Source organism: Bos taurus, chromosome 12 (assembly GCF_002263795.3).
Source record: "Bos taurus isolate L1 Dominette 01449 registration number 42190680 breed Hereford chromosome 12, ARS-UCD2.0, whole genome shotgun sequence".
Taxonomy (NCBI): domain Eukaryota; kingdom Metazoa; phylum Chordata; class Mammalia; order Artiodactyla; family Bovidae; genus Bos; species Bos taurus.
This window is the reverse complement of record NC_037339.1, coordinates 19,301,872-19,316,786: the sequence shown is the minus strand read 5'-3', so window position 1 is coordinate 19,316,786 and position 14,915 is coordinate 19,301,872. Positions and strand designations below refer to the sequence as shown.

The window sequence follows — 14,915 nt, the reverse complement described above, 5'->3', positions numbered from 1 at the left end:
TTGTCAGTGAATATGACTCAACACAAGTTCAAATTTAATGTTAGTTATTCAAAGTGAAGTGAAGTGAAAGTCACTCAGTCCTTGGAATTCTCCGGGCCAGAATACTGGAGTGGGTAGCCTTTCCCTTCTCCAGGGGATGGTTATTCAAACTACCTTTTAAAAGCAGTTCTAAGAAAGATTTATTTATTTATGGCTGTACTCAGGCTTTCTCTAGTTTTGGCAAGCAGGGCCTACTCCCCAGTTGCTGCCCAGGGCTTCCTGTCACAGAACATCGGCTTTAGGGCACCAGCTCAGTCATTACGATGCACAGGCTTAGTTGCTTCTAGGCATGTGGGATCTTCCTGGACCAGGGATCTAACCCGTGTCTCCTGCATTGGTAGGTGGATTCTTAACCACTGGACCACCATGGAAGCCATGCTTTTTTTTTGGTATTATGGAGTAGAGGGAAGTAAAACTGGATGAAACAAGTTCTCTGCCTTCAAGGGCAATTTAATCTAAGAAATAAATACAGCTGTTGGTAACTATAAGATTTTGATTGTTTAATAAAAGTGAAGGTGGTTTGGGTACACAGGAGGGACAGGTGAACGCTGGCCTTAAAAGATTTGACAGAACTTCATAGTGGAGATGACATGAATGTTTCCTGGTTTGCACAAGATGTGTAGGTTAGATATATGTTTAGCAGAAAGAGTTTTTTTTTTTTAATTAAGCTGATTTCTTGATGACAGTGTACCTGTGACCCTCCCTGTAGTTTGTTGCAGTGGCCCCGAGTGTCAGCATGGTGGTCTGTTCTCTCAGTGTTTCTGGTCTGTTGTGTTGTCCTAGGGGTGCCAGCTAGGGGTCTGGGTGGTGGAGCCCTTGTGGCTTGTCCCTTAATCTCACTGCTTCACAAATATGTTTTGTGTGTGTGCGTGCACGTGCGCGGGGGTGTACGTGCCATTATGTGAAGGAGGCTGGGAAGCACTGTTTTAGATTACTTACTATTCCTCTTCTGGTAAAGAGTTCTCTGGTATATAGTTTTGCTTTTGTGAAAACAGCTAGAATAGTTTCGTAATAAGAACACATTCTAGATAAATGATATTAGGTACCAGTGCAGACAGAATCTTCTAGTAAACCAGATATTAGTTCCATGCAGTGATTAGGGGGCCCTAATTCTCAGCTTTGTATTTATGAACATGATGGCATTAAGTGAAGATTTGATGTTTGTGGGCATGGCCACACTTTAAATAAATGTGACCAAATTACAGTATACCTCCATGTGCTTTTCTTCTGGTAAACATAGTAGGTATTGGACCTATTTCTGAGAAAACTATACTCCTCTCAGCAGGACAGGTACTTCTCAGGAAGGGAAGTTGGGCAGATTTGCTTATGGTAGGGACAGCCTTGAGAGGAAGTCCAGAGCTCCTTTCTAGTAAGAGGCAGAAAAGGGAGAAGGAAGCAGAAGGGAAAATTCTGAACTTACAGCCTGGAAGAAAGCAGGCATCTGGACACCCAGTCCTAGGTGTTACGCCCTAGTTGTGACTGCCTGGAGCTGTTGCATTCAGGATAGAAGTGTAGATTTTGGGGGCTAGTGTGACTTGAAATACACCCCCCTTATTAAAGAGGAGAAATTGGGGTCCCAACTTTCTTATCAGTGAAAGGGACTAAGATATGGTAGCAAAGGGATAGTTTTGGTGCTGCAAACTTTCAGAGTACAGTTACTTGTTGCTTGTTTTGTTTCTTGATAGTGAAGTAGAAGATACCTGGTGTCTGGAGGGTAGTTTAGGGATCTTGAGAAAGATTCGCCACCTTCCCAGTCTTCTTACTCAGTTCCTCCGCCTGCTGCTGCTAAGTTGCTTCAGTCGTGTCCGATTCTGTGCGAGCCTATAGACGGCAGCCCACCAGGCTCCTCCGTCCCTGGGATTCTCCAGGCAAGAACACTGGAGTGGGTTGCCATGTCCTTCTCCGCCTAGTAAACTTCAATAATGTGTCTTTGGCTATATAACAGTACTGGTTAGCCATTTAAAGAATAAGAAAAGATTAAAGAACAGACCATACCAGCACTCTTTTAAGCTGGACTATTGTCTTTTGGTGGGATAAAATATATATCAGAATTTATGGTTTCTCTGCAGCTAGGGAGCCAGCCTATATTCAGCCTGGAAGTTGTTCTTTTCCAGCATACATGTAAGGAGCTATTAATGGCCTTTCACCATGAAGATAATTTTATGTGCTGGTATTTAAATTCTAAGTAGTTTGTTTTTAATTACTATTATAGAAAGATGAAATATTTCCAATTTTGAGCACTCCCTCTAGACAGGAAAGAAACAGGGAAGTCCTTTTATTCCAAAATTGGGATGAGGAAATAAATCTATTACTGGTAATGTGCAGATACCAAAAATAGTCTTAAATCTCCTAAGAAATTCAGTAATAGAGGTATCAGAGAAAGACTATAAAATAAATATTTTTAAATGAATGAATCATATAAGAAAGAATCAGAAGCATTAGGGAAAAAAACCCAAGATATTACCAGAGTAGATCAGGCATACTTGAAAAGGACTTAATGTAGCTAGAAATGAAAGAGGAAAAAAAGAATCAGTGACATTAGGTACTCAGTGGACAGAAGTGACAGGATTTAAAATTGGAAATGCTTATTACAACCTATAGAAAAGGGAAAGAGGACATACATGACTGCTTGCTTAGTGATACAAACTGTGCCAGGTTCTTCTGTTAATGTTTATCTCATTTAATTCTCAGAACCACTTTTTGAAGTAGTTTTAATATCCCACTTTTAAAAGAGTACTGTCGTTTACAGATAAGGTAAAAACAGTAGATGAAGCAAGATCAGTGAGCAAAATGATGAACTCTGCTCTGAATATGCTAAGGAATTTGTGGGGTGTTTGCTGAAGTGATCCAGAAAGACGCTCAGCTCAGGAGAGAGATCTGGAATTAAAGTTTTAAGCTGCTTCATTTCCCAGGGTTATTGGACTTGCAGAATATACCAAAATCTGTTTATTTCCTAACACAATTGTTTATTTAAAGGATGATGGCTAACGGGAACTATAGTTGAAGGAATTACTCAAGTCTGACATCGAAATTTACTGTCTGTTGGCCACCTTTCCTTCTGTGAAAATAAGCCTCCTTTCAGGTATTCCCTCCCTGCCCCCGTCGTACATTTTATTCATTTCTCATGGGTAGCTGCTTAAAAAAAATTTAGTTGTGCATATAAACTGTCATCAGATGATGAGAATAGTTTTTAATGTTATTTTAAACTAATCTGATGTTTTCTCGGGGGATTATGCTTGAAATGAGGTCTTCACATATGATTAGTAGTACTGTTTTAACAGTTGATCAATCAGAGTACTGGTTCATTAATTAAGACTGTGGTACTGGTATAAGGAAAAACATACAGATCAATGGAATATAATTTAGACTCCAGCAATAAACTTACATTTACAGTAAATGGGTTTTCAACAAGGGTGCCAGTGCTGTTCAACAGGGGGAAATGGTCTTTTCAACAAAAAATATTGGGACAGCTGAGCTGGATATCCTCAAATCAAGGAATGAAGTTAGGCCTCTGCCTCACACTCTTAGGTGGATCAAAGACCTTTATGTAAGAACTAACATATTAAAAAAACTTCAGGAGAAAAAAGGTAGGTGTAAATCTTTGTGATCTTAGATTGGGCATTAGTTTCTTGATGACAACATCAAAAGAACAAGCAACCACATAAAAAATAAACTGAACTTCATTAAAATTAAATATTTATGCTTTAAGGGAGATCATCAAGAATGAAAACAAGCCCACAGAAGGAAAGAAAGTATTTGCAAATCCTCTCTGATAAGGGACTTATATCAAGAATATATAAAGCACTCTTAAAACTCAATAATAAAAGACCAGCCCAATTCAAAAGTAGACAATAGACTGGAATAGACATTTCTCCAAAGGAAGTGTGGCCAGTAAGTAAAAAGATGCTAAACATCATTGGTCACAGTGAGATGCCACTTCATGAAACCCACTAGGATGTCTAAAATAATAAAAGCAGATTATAACAAATGTAGTTGAGAATGTGGTGAAATGGAAACCCTCATCACTGTTGGGATTGCAAATTGGGCTTCCCTGGTGGCTCAGATGATAAAGAATCTGCCTGTAATGCAGGAGATGAGGGTTCAAACCTTGTTTAAGGAAGATCCTCTGGTGAAGGGAATGGCTACGTACTCCAGTATTCTTGCTTGGAAAAGTCCATGGACAGAGGAGCCTGGCGGGCTACAGTCCATGTGGTCACAAAGAGTTGGACATGACTGAGTGACTAACACTGTCTCTTATAACTGCCGTAGAAAACAGTTTGGCAGCCTCTAAAGGTTGAACCGGAGAAGGCAATGGCACCCCACTCCAGTACTTTTGCCTGGAAAATCCCATGGACGGAGGAGCCTGGTAGGCTGCAGTCCATGGGGTCGCTAAGAGTCGGACACGACTGAGCGACTTCACTTTGACTTTTCACTTTCATGCATCGGAGAAGGAAATGGCAACCCACTCCAGTGTTCTTGCCTGGAGAATCCCAGGGACGGGGAAGCCTGGTGGGCTGCCGTCTATGGGGTTGCACAGAGTTGGACACGACTGAAACGACTTAGCAGCAGCAGCAGCAAAGGTTGAACATTGAGTTACAGTATGATCCGGCAAGTCCATTCCTAGTTTTATACTTCAAAGAAATAAAGACATGTTTCTCCACAAAACTTACCTGTAATAGTAAAAAAGTAGTGACTGTGAAACTCGTTCAGTTGTGTCCGACTCTTTGCAATCCCATGGACTGTACAGTCCATGGAATTCTCCAGGCCAGAATACTGGAGGGGGTAGAAATAATCCAAGTGTCTCATCAGCTGGTGAGTGGATAAATAAAATATGGAATATATCCTTATAGTGGAATGTTATTCAGCAACAAAAGGAAAGAAGTACTGATAAAGGGAAACAACATAAATAAACCTTGAAAACATGCCAACTGGAGAAACGACCCACCAGAAAAAAAGCATATACTGTATAATTCCCTTTATATGACCATTTATATTCCAGAAGAGACAAATCTTTAGAGGCAGAAATAGGTTAATGTTGCAAAGGACTGAGGTGAGAGTTGTGTAGAATCAGGAGGTGACTGCTAAAGGAAATAAGGTTTCTTTTTGTAATGATGAGAATATTCTAGGGACTTCCCTGGTGGTCCATTAATTAAAACTCTGTGCTTCCACTACAGAGGGCCTGGGTTTGATCCCTGATCAGGTACCTAAGGTCCTGCAGGCCATGTGGTGTGGCAAAATTTTTTTTAAACAAGAAAATGCTCTAAATTTGATTTTGGTGATGGTTGCACAACTCTGATTGTACTAAAAACTGTTGAATTTGTACACTTTAAATGGCTCAGTTATGGGCGTGTGAATGATATCTCAATGTTGTTGTAACCACCACCACCAGAGGAACAGTGGTTCCACTGTGGAACCTAGACTGTATGCAGGCAGGCAGAACAATATACTGTGCTGTCTTAAACACCGGACAAAAACACTTTCCCAAAAAGATTAACTGGATGTTTCCTAATACAAATGTTCATAACCTTGCTGAAAAGTTACACACCATACATGCTTCAGAGTTCATCAATAAACAAACCCAGATGATTCAGAGTTAATAATATAAAGTTGGTAATTGAAGCCATGGAATATAATATTCTAGAAGGGGTTTGTAGAGGAAGTAGATGGATGGCCTGCAAGGTTGTAGACAGAGCCTACAGGGAGAACTCCGTAGAGGGACAAGGGGAGGAGGCCGTGGAGGAGGATGGCACGGAAGTCGAGGGAGTAGGAATGGATGGGTAACAGTGTGCTCCTGCAGAGGCGCCACAGACGGATTTGTTTCACGAATAGAAGATTGCTGATGATGTTCGCAAAAGCAGTGTTAGTGAAATTTTTTTGGAAGCTGGCTAAGTGAATGGAGTGAAGAAGTGGAAAACACTGTATACTGTTCCTTCAAGAATTTTGGCTAAAGAAAGACAGTTGTCAAAAGAAAATGTAGATTCAGGAAGAGCTTTTTTTTTTTTTTTTCAAATAAGATGAGAGAGACTTGAACAAACTCATGATGATGAGAAATAGAGCTTGGAAAAATGGACAAGGGGGTAACTGATGAAGAAAGACACTGTGGTTGTGATAGGATGAAAGAAGAATGTTCAAGGATGCAGTTGATTGGGGATGGAATTGAGATTTGGAGGTGCAGTGCATGATAGGAAGTTGAGAGAATTGCTACCATCTCATGGTTCCTGTTTTCTTAATAAATAGAGAGCCTGGTTTTCTTCAGAGAGGAAGGAGAATATGGAAAAGGGGTCTTGTGGATAGTAGCTTTTTTGTGCAAAACTACCTAAGGAAGGCTGGAAAACTATCCAAACAGCAAGCGTTGGGAGTTTAACTGAGATTAGAGACCTGGAATTGATAATGCCCATATTGGAGGCTGAGGTTTTTTGTTTTTTTTTTCTCTTTCAGCGCTTACTAGCCTGGCTTTTGGAGTAAGACTTGAAGTGAATCAAAGTTAGCTTTTTAGCGGGGCAAGAGGATAGAAATTCAGGGGGCAGAAGTGTTGAAGAATGAGGACTGTGTAAGAAGGAAGCAAAACAGGAAGGGGTTAATAAAGTGGGGGGAAAATCAAGGGCTGAGGGTCTAAGTAATTTTTGTGGATCTAGGTCAGTCTGTCCAGTGACTAATTAACGGGAAGTTGTCTAGTACCTTAATTGGATCTGTGGAGTGTTTTGCTGCCAGGGTCAGAGATTCTTCAAATTAGAGGTCAGTGTACATAGTGTTTAAGGGGAAGTCTACCCATTTCATATTAAAATGTTGAATATTCCAGAGTTTATGAATGAAGTGTAAAGCATCCAAAATTTATCCTAATTTGACTGGCAGATCTGTGGTTGGTTCTTGATGAAAGGATTGCTGGAAACGTAGGAAAAAGAAGAACTGGTGAGCCCCAGGAACAGGCTGTTAGAAGGGTTGTTGAAGATACCAGGAATGTGGTCAGGACTTGGTTTGGAGAGGAACACTAAACCAGCTTCTCGTCTTTGCTGATTATAAGGGCACTGGTGACATGAAAATGGACACAGAGTGGCGTGGTACATGGTGTAAGTTCTTCTCCACAGCTCCGCGGAAGCAGTGGTCTTGAAGTGTGTGCAGGTAGATGAGACTGACTGACACATGTGGGACATGGGGACATCGTTAATAATGACGGTAGCTAATGTCCTTGCGGGCTCTCTGTGCCAGGCACTGTCCCCATTATGCAAACTTTTAACATGAACTTATTTGTCGATGTAATCCTATGAGGCACTGTTATCATCATTTTATAGATAAAGAAGCTAAGATGGAGAGGCCAGTAACATTTCGAAAATATCATCCAGTTTGCATGGGGGAGCCTGAATTTAAACCTGGACCACTGACTCCAGAGCAGGTGTTTCTAACACTGTGCTGTGCAGTTATAGGGTAGTGCTCCAATGTCATTTGTATAATATGTATTCAGTGTGTGTTGAATAACTTACATGAAACCTTAGAGGAAAATTGTTTGGTATGATATGGATGCTTTCTAATTTAGTGATAATTTTGTTCGTTATTTTCTGAGAGAATTAAGCAAGAGCAGTGGTTAAGAGTGTGGTTCCAGCAGCATCAGCATCAGTATCATCTGGGATCTTGTTGGAAACAAATCCCTAACCCTTACCCAGCCCTGCTGCTTGAGAAACCTGGGAGCAGAGCCCAGCAGTGTGTTGGTGTTTGTTTCTGGCCTCACTGAGTCCTCATTGTGGCGCTCAGGGCGGTGAGCGGGGGCTGCTGTCTAGTTGCCATGTGGAGGCTTCTGATTGCGGAGGCTTCTCTGTTGCAGAGCACGGGCTCCGGGGCCTGAGGGCTCAGGAGTTGTGGTGCAGGGGCTTAGTTACCCCAAGGCATGTGGGATCTTCCCAGAGCAGGATCGAACCCCTGTCTCCTGCATAGGCAGGCAGATTCCCAACCACTGGACCACCAAGGAAGTCCCAGTTTGTGTTTTAACAAAGCTAGTTTATTTTACTGGAGGCTAAAAATTTGAGAGCTGCTAACCCAGAGCAGAGCATCGTATCAGAAGGTAAATTAGAATTTGAATTAGCCTTAAATGATACTGAGATTGTCAGTGTTTTCTGGATCACATTCTGAGGATTGAAATCTGATGCGGATTTATTAGCATTAGATAGTCCCTGGTGGCTTAGACGGTAAAGCATCTGGCTACAATATGGGAGACCTGGGTTCAATCCCTGGGTCAGGAAGATCCGCTGGAGAAGGAAATGGCAACCCACTCCAGAACTCTTGCCTGAAAAATCCCATGGACAGAGGAGCCTGGTAGGCTACAGTCCATGGGGTTGCAAAGAGTCGGACGTGACTGAGTGACTTTACTTTCACTTTTCACTTTCATGCTCTGTGATTGCAGTTTGATATGTTGATTCTACTGGTCACAAGTGAAATGGAAGCAAAATGTCCGTGGATCACAGCTGTTGACAGCTCACAATGCTTGGTTGTATATCATTAGTGCTATTTTCTTTCCTTTAAACATTTTAAAAAATTGTGTAACATTTGATATACAAAAATAGATAATGTAGATATGTTTTGAAGAAATAATAAAACAAATATCTGTGAATCCAATACTAAGTTTAAGAACTGGAAACAGAAGCTATCTCTCTGATCACATCCCTAGCTTTCTATCAGAAGTAAATCCACAGTCTAAGCAGTGACATTCTTGTCTAATTCTTCTGTCGCTGTACTGCCCGTGACTGGGCTGAGGGACTTGTACCCTAGACTTTGGGCCTCTGTGTTGTAATGAAAGTGCATGTGTGACTCCAGAGCCAGAGCATGTATTTCATTCCGTATATATACACACATATACAAACATATATAAAAAGTAATCCACTGTCATAAATGTGTGTAATTCATTACTTTGCTTTTCCTGATTATCATACATGTCTGTATCCTGAAATAACATAGTATTTACTTTTGCTTGTTTTTTTTATAATATGAAATATTCATACTGTATAATGTGGAAAATAAAAAATTTTTAGTTGTTTTGTTCATGTAACGTTAACAGTTCTAGATTCATTTGTGTAGCTGTAGTTCATTCATCCTCATTGCTGAGTAATGATTGCCTCACAATTCATTTATTTTCCTTTTAATGAACATTTGAGTTGCATTCAGTATTTTTGTTTCTTGCTATTATTATAAACCAATGATACCAGAAACCACTTACATTTATCTCATGATGAGTATATGCAAGAGCTTCTGTAGGATTTATACCTTGAAATAGAATTGTTGTGTACTTTAGTATTTTCATCTTTACCATATTTTAAAAATGCCAAATTTTCTCCCCAAAATGATTGTACCAACTCACCAGTTGCTCTACATCTTCATGAACACTTGGTGATATAATACCTACTAATGTTTTGGCCACCTCATGCGAAGAGTTGACTCATTGGAAAAGACCCTGATGCTGGGAGGGATTGGGGGCAGGAGGAGAAGGGGACGACAGAGGATGAGATGGCTGGATGGCATCACTGACTCGATGGACGTGAGTCTGGGTGAACTCTGGGAGTTGGTGATGGACAGGGAGGCCTGGCATGCTGCGATTCATGGGGTCGCAAAGAGTTGGACACGACTGAGCAACTGATCTGATCTGATCTGATCTGATTCATGCTCCAGGTTTCTTTCCAGCTTGGCTTCTCTTTGCACTTTCTGTGTGACATCTTTCAAAGACCAGAAATACTAAATTTTAATGGAGTTATTCTTTTGATTTTAACATTTTTGTGTTCTACTTAAACTTTTCTCCACCCAGGGACTGTAAAGGTATTTTTCTTTAAAAACTTAAAGTGTTGATTTTATAAATTTTCAAACCATCTGGAATTGATTTTTCTGTATGGTGATATAGTAGGTATCCAGTTTCTTTTTTTTCCCTCACATGGATAATTATTTGGCTCAGGACCATTTATTAAATGGCCTGTCTTTTTTTTTACTAGTAGTCTGCAATACCATCTCTATCATATCAAAGTCTCCATGTATGTTTGGGTTTATTTGAGGGATCTCTTCTTTTGGTGAATTTATTTTCTGCTTTAATCTGTATATACTTTTATATCTTGAAAAGTTAAAATACTGTAAAATTACAGCTAAACATCATTAATAGAAGTAGCTTGGTGTAAATGTCCAGTGTTCACACGTCCCCAGCGGTATTTTATGTGGCATACAGGCACACATTCTAGTGTGTGTAGTGTTGTTGTTCAGTTGCTAAGTCGTGTCTGACTCTCTGTTAGCTCAGGGACTGCCGCTCTCCAGGCTTCCCTGTTCTTCACTATCTCCCTGAGTTCGCTCAAACTCATGTCCATTGAGTCAGTAATGCCATCCAACCATCTCATCCTCTGTTGCCTGCTTCTGCTCCTATCCTCAATCTTTCCCAGCATCAACGTCTTTTCCAGCGGGTTGGCTGTTTGCATCAGGTGGTCAAAGTATTGGAGCTTCAGCTTCAGCATCAGTCCTTCCAATGAATATTCAAGGTTGATTTCCTTTAAGATTGACCATTTTGATCTACTTACTGTCCACGGGACTGTCAAGAGTCTTCTCCAGCACCACAGTTTGAAAGTATCAGTTCTTCAGCACTCAAGCCTTCTTTATAGTCCAACTTTCTCACATCTGTACATGACTACATTATAGTTTGTTTGGATCAGTATTCATATAAGTTCTATGTTCTGTGATTGGTTGACATGTCTCTTAAATCTCCAATCTGTAGGTTCCTGCTCCATTTCTCAAGCCACCACCCCTCCCCCTTTGCCTTGTTGTTGTTTGAGAAATGGAGTTGTTTATCCTGAATTTTGCTTGTTGCAACTTCTTTTTTTTTTTTTATTGAAACTTAAGTTTTATCATGATATTTTATATACATGGTGGGAAAATGGGAGACACATATCAAGTACATATCAGGAAAAACTATTTTAATAGTGTTGTTATATAGTGTATTGGCTAGTTCCAGTGGATCTTCATCTCTTACTGCTGACTTTATCTCCAGTATTTGAATTATGTGGCAGGGTTCATTTCTGTCTTTCAAACAGTGCCCGTTTTCCCACTTCTTTTTGGTAGGAAATGAAGTTTTTATATATTTTGATCCAGCATGTGTACTTTTGACTCCACACCAAGGTGCATCAGTCTCAATCATTAATTTTTCACTAGGTATTGATTTATAACTTCCAAATCAGCCTCAGTTTTCAGTGAGCAACCATTAAACCCTATATAGAGACCCAAGTCCATCAAAGCAGCTGCTGCTTCCTTGGTACCTTCAAATGAATGCACCACTCCACCTACACACCGATCTCTGTTTCTTCTCATTATATCCAAAAATTCAGCATGTGAGTTCCGACAATGGAGAAACATGGGTAATTTCGTTTGTTCTGACAGTTCAAACTGTTTTTCAAAATACTTGAGCTGAGTATCTTTGGAACAAAACTGTAGTCGGTCAAAATCAAGTCCACATTCCCCTATGGCTACAACTTTCCCTGTTGCTTTCAGCAAGATTCAGCAACTCCATCAGGTAATGATCAGGGTCATTCTTTTCGAATTCATCACATCTTGTAGGATGACACCCAACGGTGCCGAAAAACATATCATTTGTTTATGCCAAATGCAGTGCATCTTTACTGTCTTATAGATTTCCACCTGTAATCATAAACTTTTTAACACCAATCTGAACAGCTCTCTCTTTTCCGTCCTTTAAGTCATCTTGATGCTTTTGAACCACCCTATAAATTCCTCTGAACGTAGGATCTGTCAAGTTGATACCAATATCCACAAATTTGAAATGACTCATGACTGCAGCCCCAGGTTCTCCTCGACATGGTTGCAACTTCTTGATGTTTAGTATGTCCTTCTGTTCTTTTCATTTCCTGTAAATTGGTTGTTAAATGTAAAGGCTTGGTATGTTTTATTTATTAATTAATCTCTTTGCAAAGATTGATTTGTATGTGGTATTATATACTGCAAAAGAAAGATCTTGAGATAAAATTCACATACATTTTCACATCTGCTCAGTGGCTTTTAGCATATTCGTACTAAAAGTTGTACAGCCATCTCCATACCCAATTTCAGAATATTTTCATTACCACAGAAAGAAATAATATGACCTTTAGGAGTCTTTCTCCATTCTCCACCCCCCTTCAACGAATCCGCTTTCCATCTCCATAGATTTGCCTATTCAGGACATTTATATAAATGGAATCATATAGTATGTGGTCTTTTGTGACTGACTTATTTCATTCAGCATAATGTTTTCAAGGTTCATTCATGTTTTTAGTATATGTTAGTAATTCATTCCTTTTTATTGCTGAATGATTTTCCATTGTATGGGTATACCACATTATATGTATCCATTTGGTGGGGCGTCTAAGTGACTTCCACATTGTGGCTATTGTGGATTGAGTTGCTGTGAACATTCTGGTACAAGTTTTTGTGCAGGCTCTGTTTCCATATCTCTTGGGTATATACTAGGAGTACAGTTGCTAAATCATGTGGTGATTCAGTATTTAAATTTTTGAGGAACTCCCAGACTGTTTTTCAGACTATTGTGCAATCCCACCAGCAGAATGCCAGAGTTCTGATTTCTCCACATTCTCACCAGTACTTATCTGTCTTCTTTATTTTATCCATTTTAATGAGTATCTCGTGATTTTGTTTTCTATTTCTCTGATAGCTAATTATGTTGAACATCTTTTCCTGTGCTTATTGGCCATTTGTTTATCTTCTTTGGAGAACTGTTTATTCAGATTCTTTGCTTACTTTAAAATTGTGTTGTTTTATTATTGAATTGTATGGGCCTATTCTGGGCTTCCCTTGTAGCTCAGTCGGTAAAGAATCTGCCTGAGTGCAGGAAACCCGGTTTCAATCCCTGGGTTGGGAAGATCCCCTGGAGAAGGAAATGGCAACCCACTCCAGTGTCCTTGCCTGGAAAATCATGGACAGAGGAGCCTGGAGGGCTACATTCCATGGGGTCCCAAAGAGTCGGGCACAACTGAGCGACTAACACTTACTTATTTTTTCTAGATACATGTCCCTTATCAGATATATAATTTGCAAATCTTCTGTCTCATTCCACGGGTTGGCTTTTCACTTTCTTGGATAATACATAATTTTTATTGTTGTTGTTCTTTAGTTACTAAGTCATGTCCAACCCCATGGACTGCAGCCCGCCAGGCTCCTCTGTCCTTGGGATTTCCCAGGAAGAACACTGGAGTGGGTTGCTATTTCTTCCTCCAGTGCATCTTGCTGACCCAGGGATTAAACCTGCTTCTCCTGCACTGGCAGGTGGGTTCTTTACCACTGAGCCACCAGGTGGTGGTGGTGGTGGTTTATTCGCTTAGTCTTGTTGGACTCTTGCAACCCTGTGGACTGCAGCACTCCAGGCTCCTCCGTCCATGGGATTTTCCAGGCAGGAATACTGGAGTGGGTGGTCATTTCCTTCTCCACTGGATCTTCCCAACCTAGGAATCGAACCCAGGTCTCTTGCACTGCAGGCACATTCTTTACCGACTGAGCTACCTTTTTCCTGCAGGGAAGCTCATAATTTTTATTAGGTGATGCATAGTGAAGGGCAGGAAAGCCTGGTGTGCTGCATTCCATGGGGTCACAAAAGTGTTGAACCCGAGTTAGCGACTGAACCACAAACAACAGTGCTGGATTATTTCATTTCCTGATATTAGCAACCGTTGATGATCACTGCCTAGATCCATTAATTTGTTAATTGTAAAGTGGTGTATTTGAATTCTATAGTTCCTTCTTTGTAAGAATTCTGAGATTGAAGTTAATGTTCCTTCAGCTCATTGAAGATACTAATTTCACCGCTCTGGGGCTTCTATTGCTTTTCAGAAGTCAGCTTTGTCATGAATACCTTGAAACATGGATGACTCAGTTGGTGGCAAATTTAGTTATTATTGTCCCAGAGCTATTTTTTTCTAGTTTTATCACTACTTGACAGGTCAATTTTATATCGTTACGTAGTCCCCTACCTCCTCCCCAAATAAAATTTATACATTTGCTTCAATTACTGTATTTAGAAGGAGCAAGTATATAAATACCTGTATTGCAGAGGATTTTAAAAACAGGTTTATGTTAGTATGGTTTATATCCAGTATAATTTACTTACTGTTAGTATAAAGTTTGATTTTTAGTAAATTGTTCAGTTGTGCAGCCATCACAAAAATCTAGTTTTATTTATTTTTTTTTTTAATTTTTTTTTTTATATAGGTCTTTAGTTTCTTTAGGTAGATATATTCCTAAGTATTTTATTCTTTCCATTGCAATGGTGAATGGAATTGTTTCCTTAATTTCTCTTTCTGTTTTCTCGTTATTAGTGTATAGGAATGCAAGGGATTTCTGTGTGTTGATTTTATATCCTGCAACTTTACTATAATCATTGATTAGTTCTAGTAATTTTCTGGTGGAGTCTTTAGGGTTTTCTATGTAGAGGATCATGTCATCTGCAAATAGTGAGAGTTTTACTTCTTCTTTTCCAATTTGGATTCCTTTTATTTCTTTTTCTGCTCTGATTGCTGTGGCCAAAACTTCCAAAACTATGTTGAATAGTAATGGTGAAAGTGGGCACCCTTGTCTTGTTCCTGACTTTAGAGGAAATGCTTTCAATTTTTCACCATTGAGGATAATGTTCGCTGTGGGTTTGTCATATATAGCTTTTATTATGTTGAGGTATGTTCCTTCTATTCCTGCTTTCTGGAGAGTTTTTATCATAAATGGATGTTGAATTTTGTCAAAGGCTTTCTCTGCATCTATTGAGATAATCATATGGTTTTTATTTTTCAATTTGTTAATGTGGTGTATTACATTGATTGATTTGCGGATATTGAAGAATCCTTGCATCCCTGGGATAAAGCCCACTT

The 14,915-nt window shown here is 39.7% G+C and overlaps 1 protein-coding gene and 1 pseudogene across 2 annotated transcripts in view; one reads left to right on the top strand and one right to left on the bottom strand.

Moving 5' to 3' along the window:
* Nucleotides 1-14,915, top strand: part of KPNA3 (karyopherin subunit alpha 3) — a 97,836-nt gene that overhangs the window by 22,616 nt on the left and 60,305 nt on the right. The gene's annotated exons all lie outside the window — the stretch shown is intronic.
* LOC783060 (deoxyribonuclease TATDN1-like) lies at nt 10,889-11,859 on the bottom strand (annotated as a pseudogene).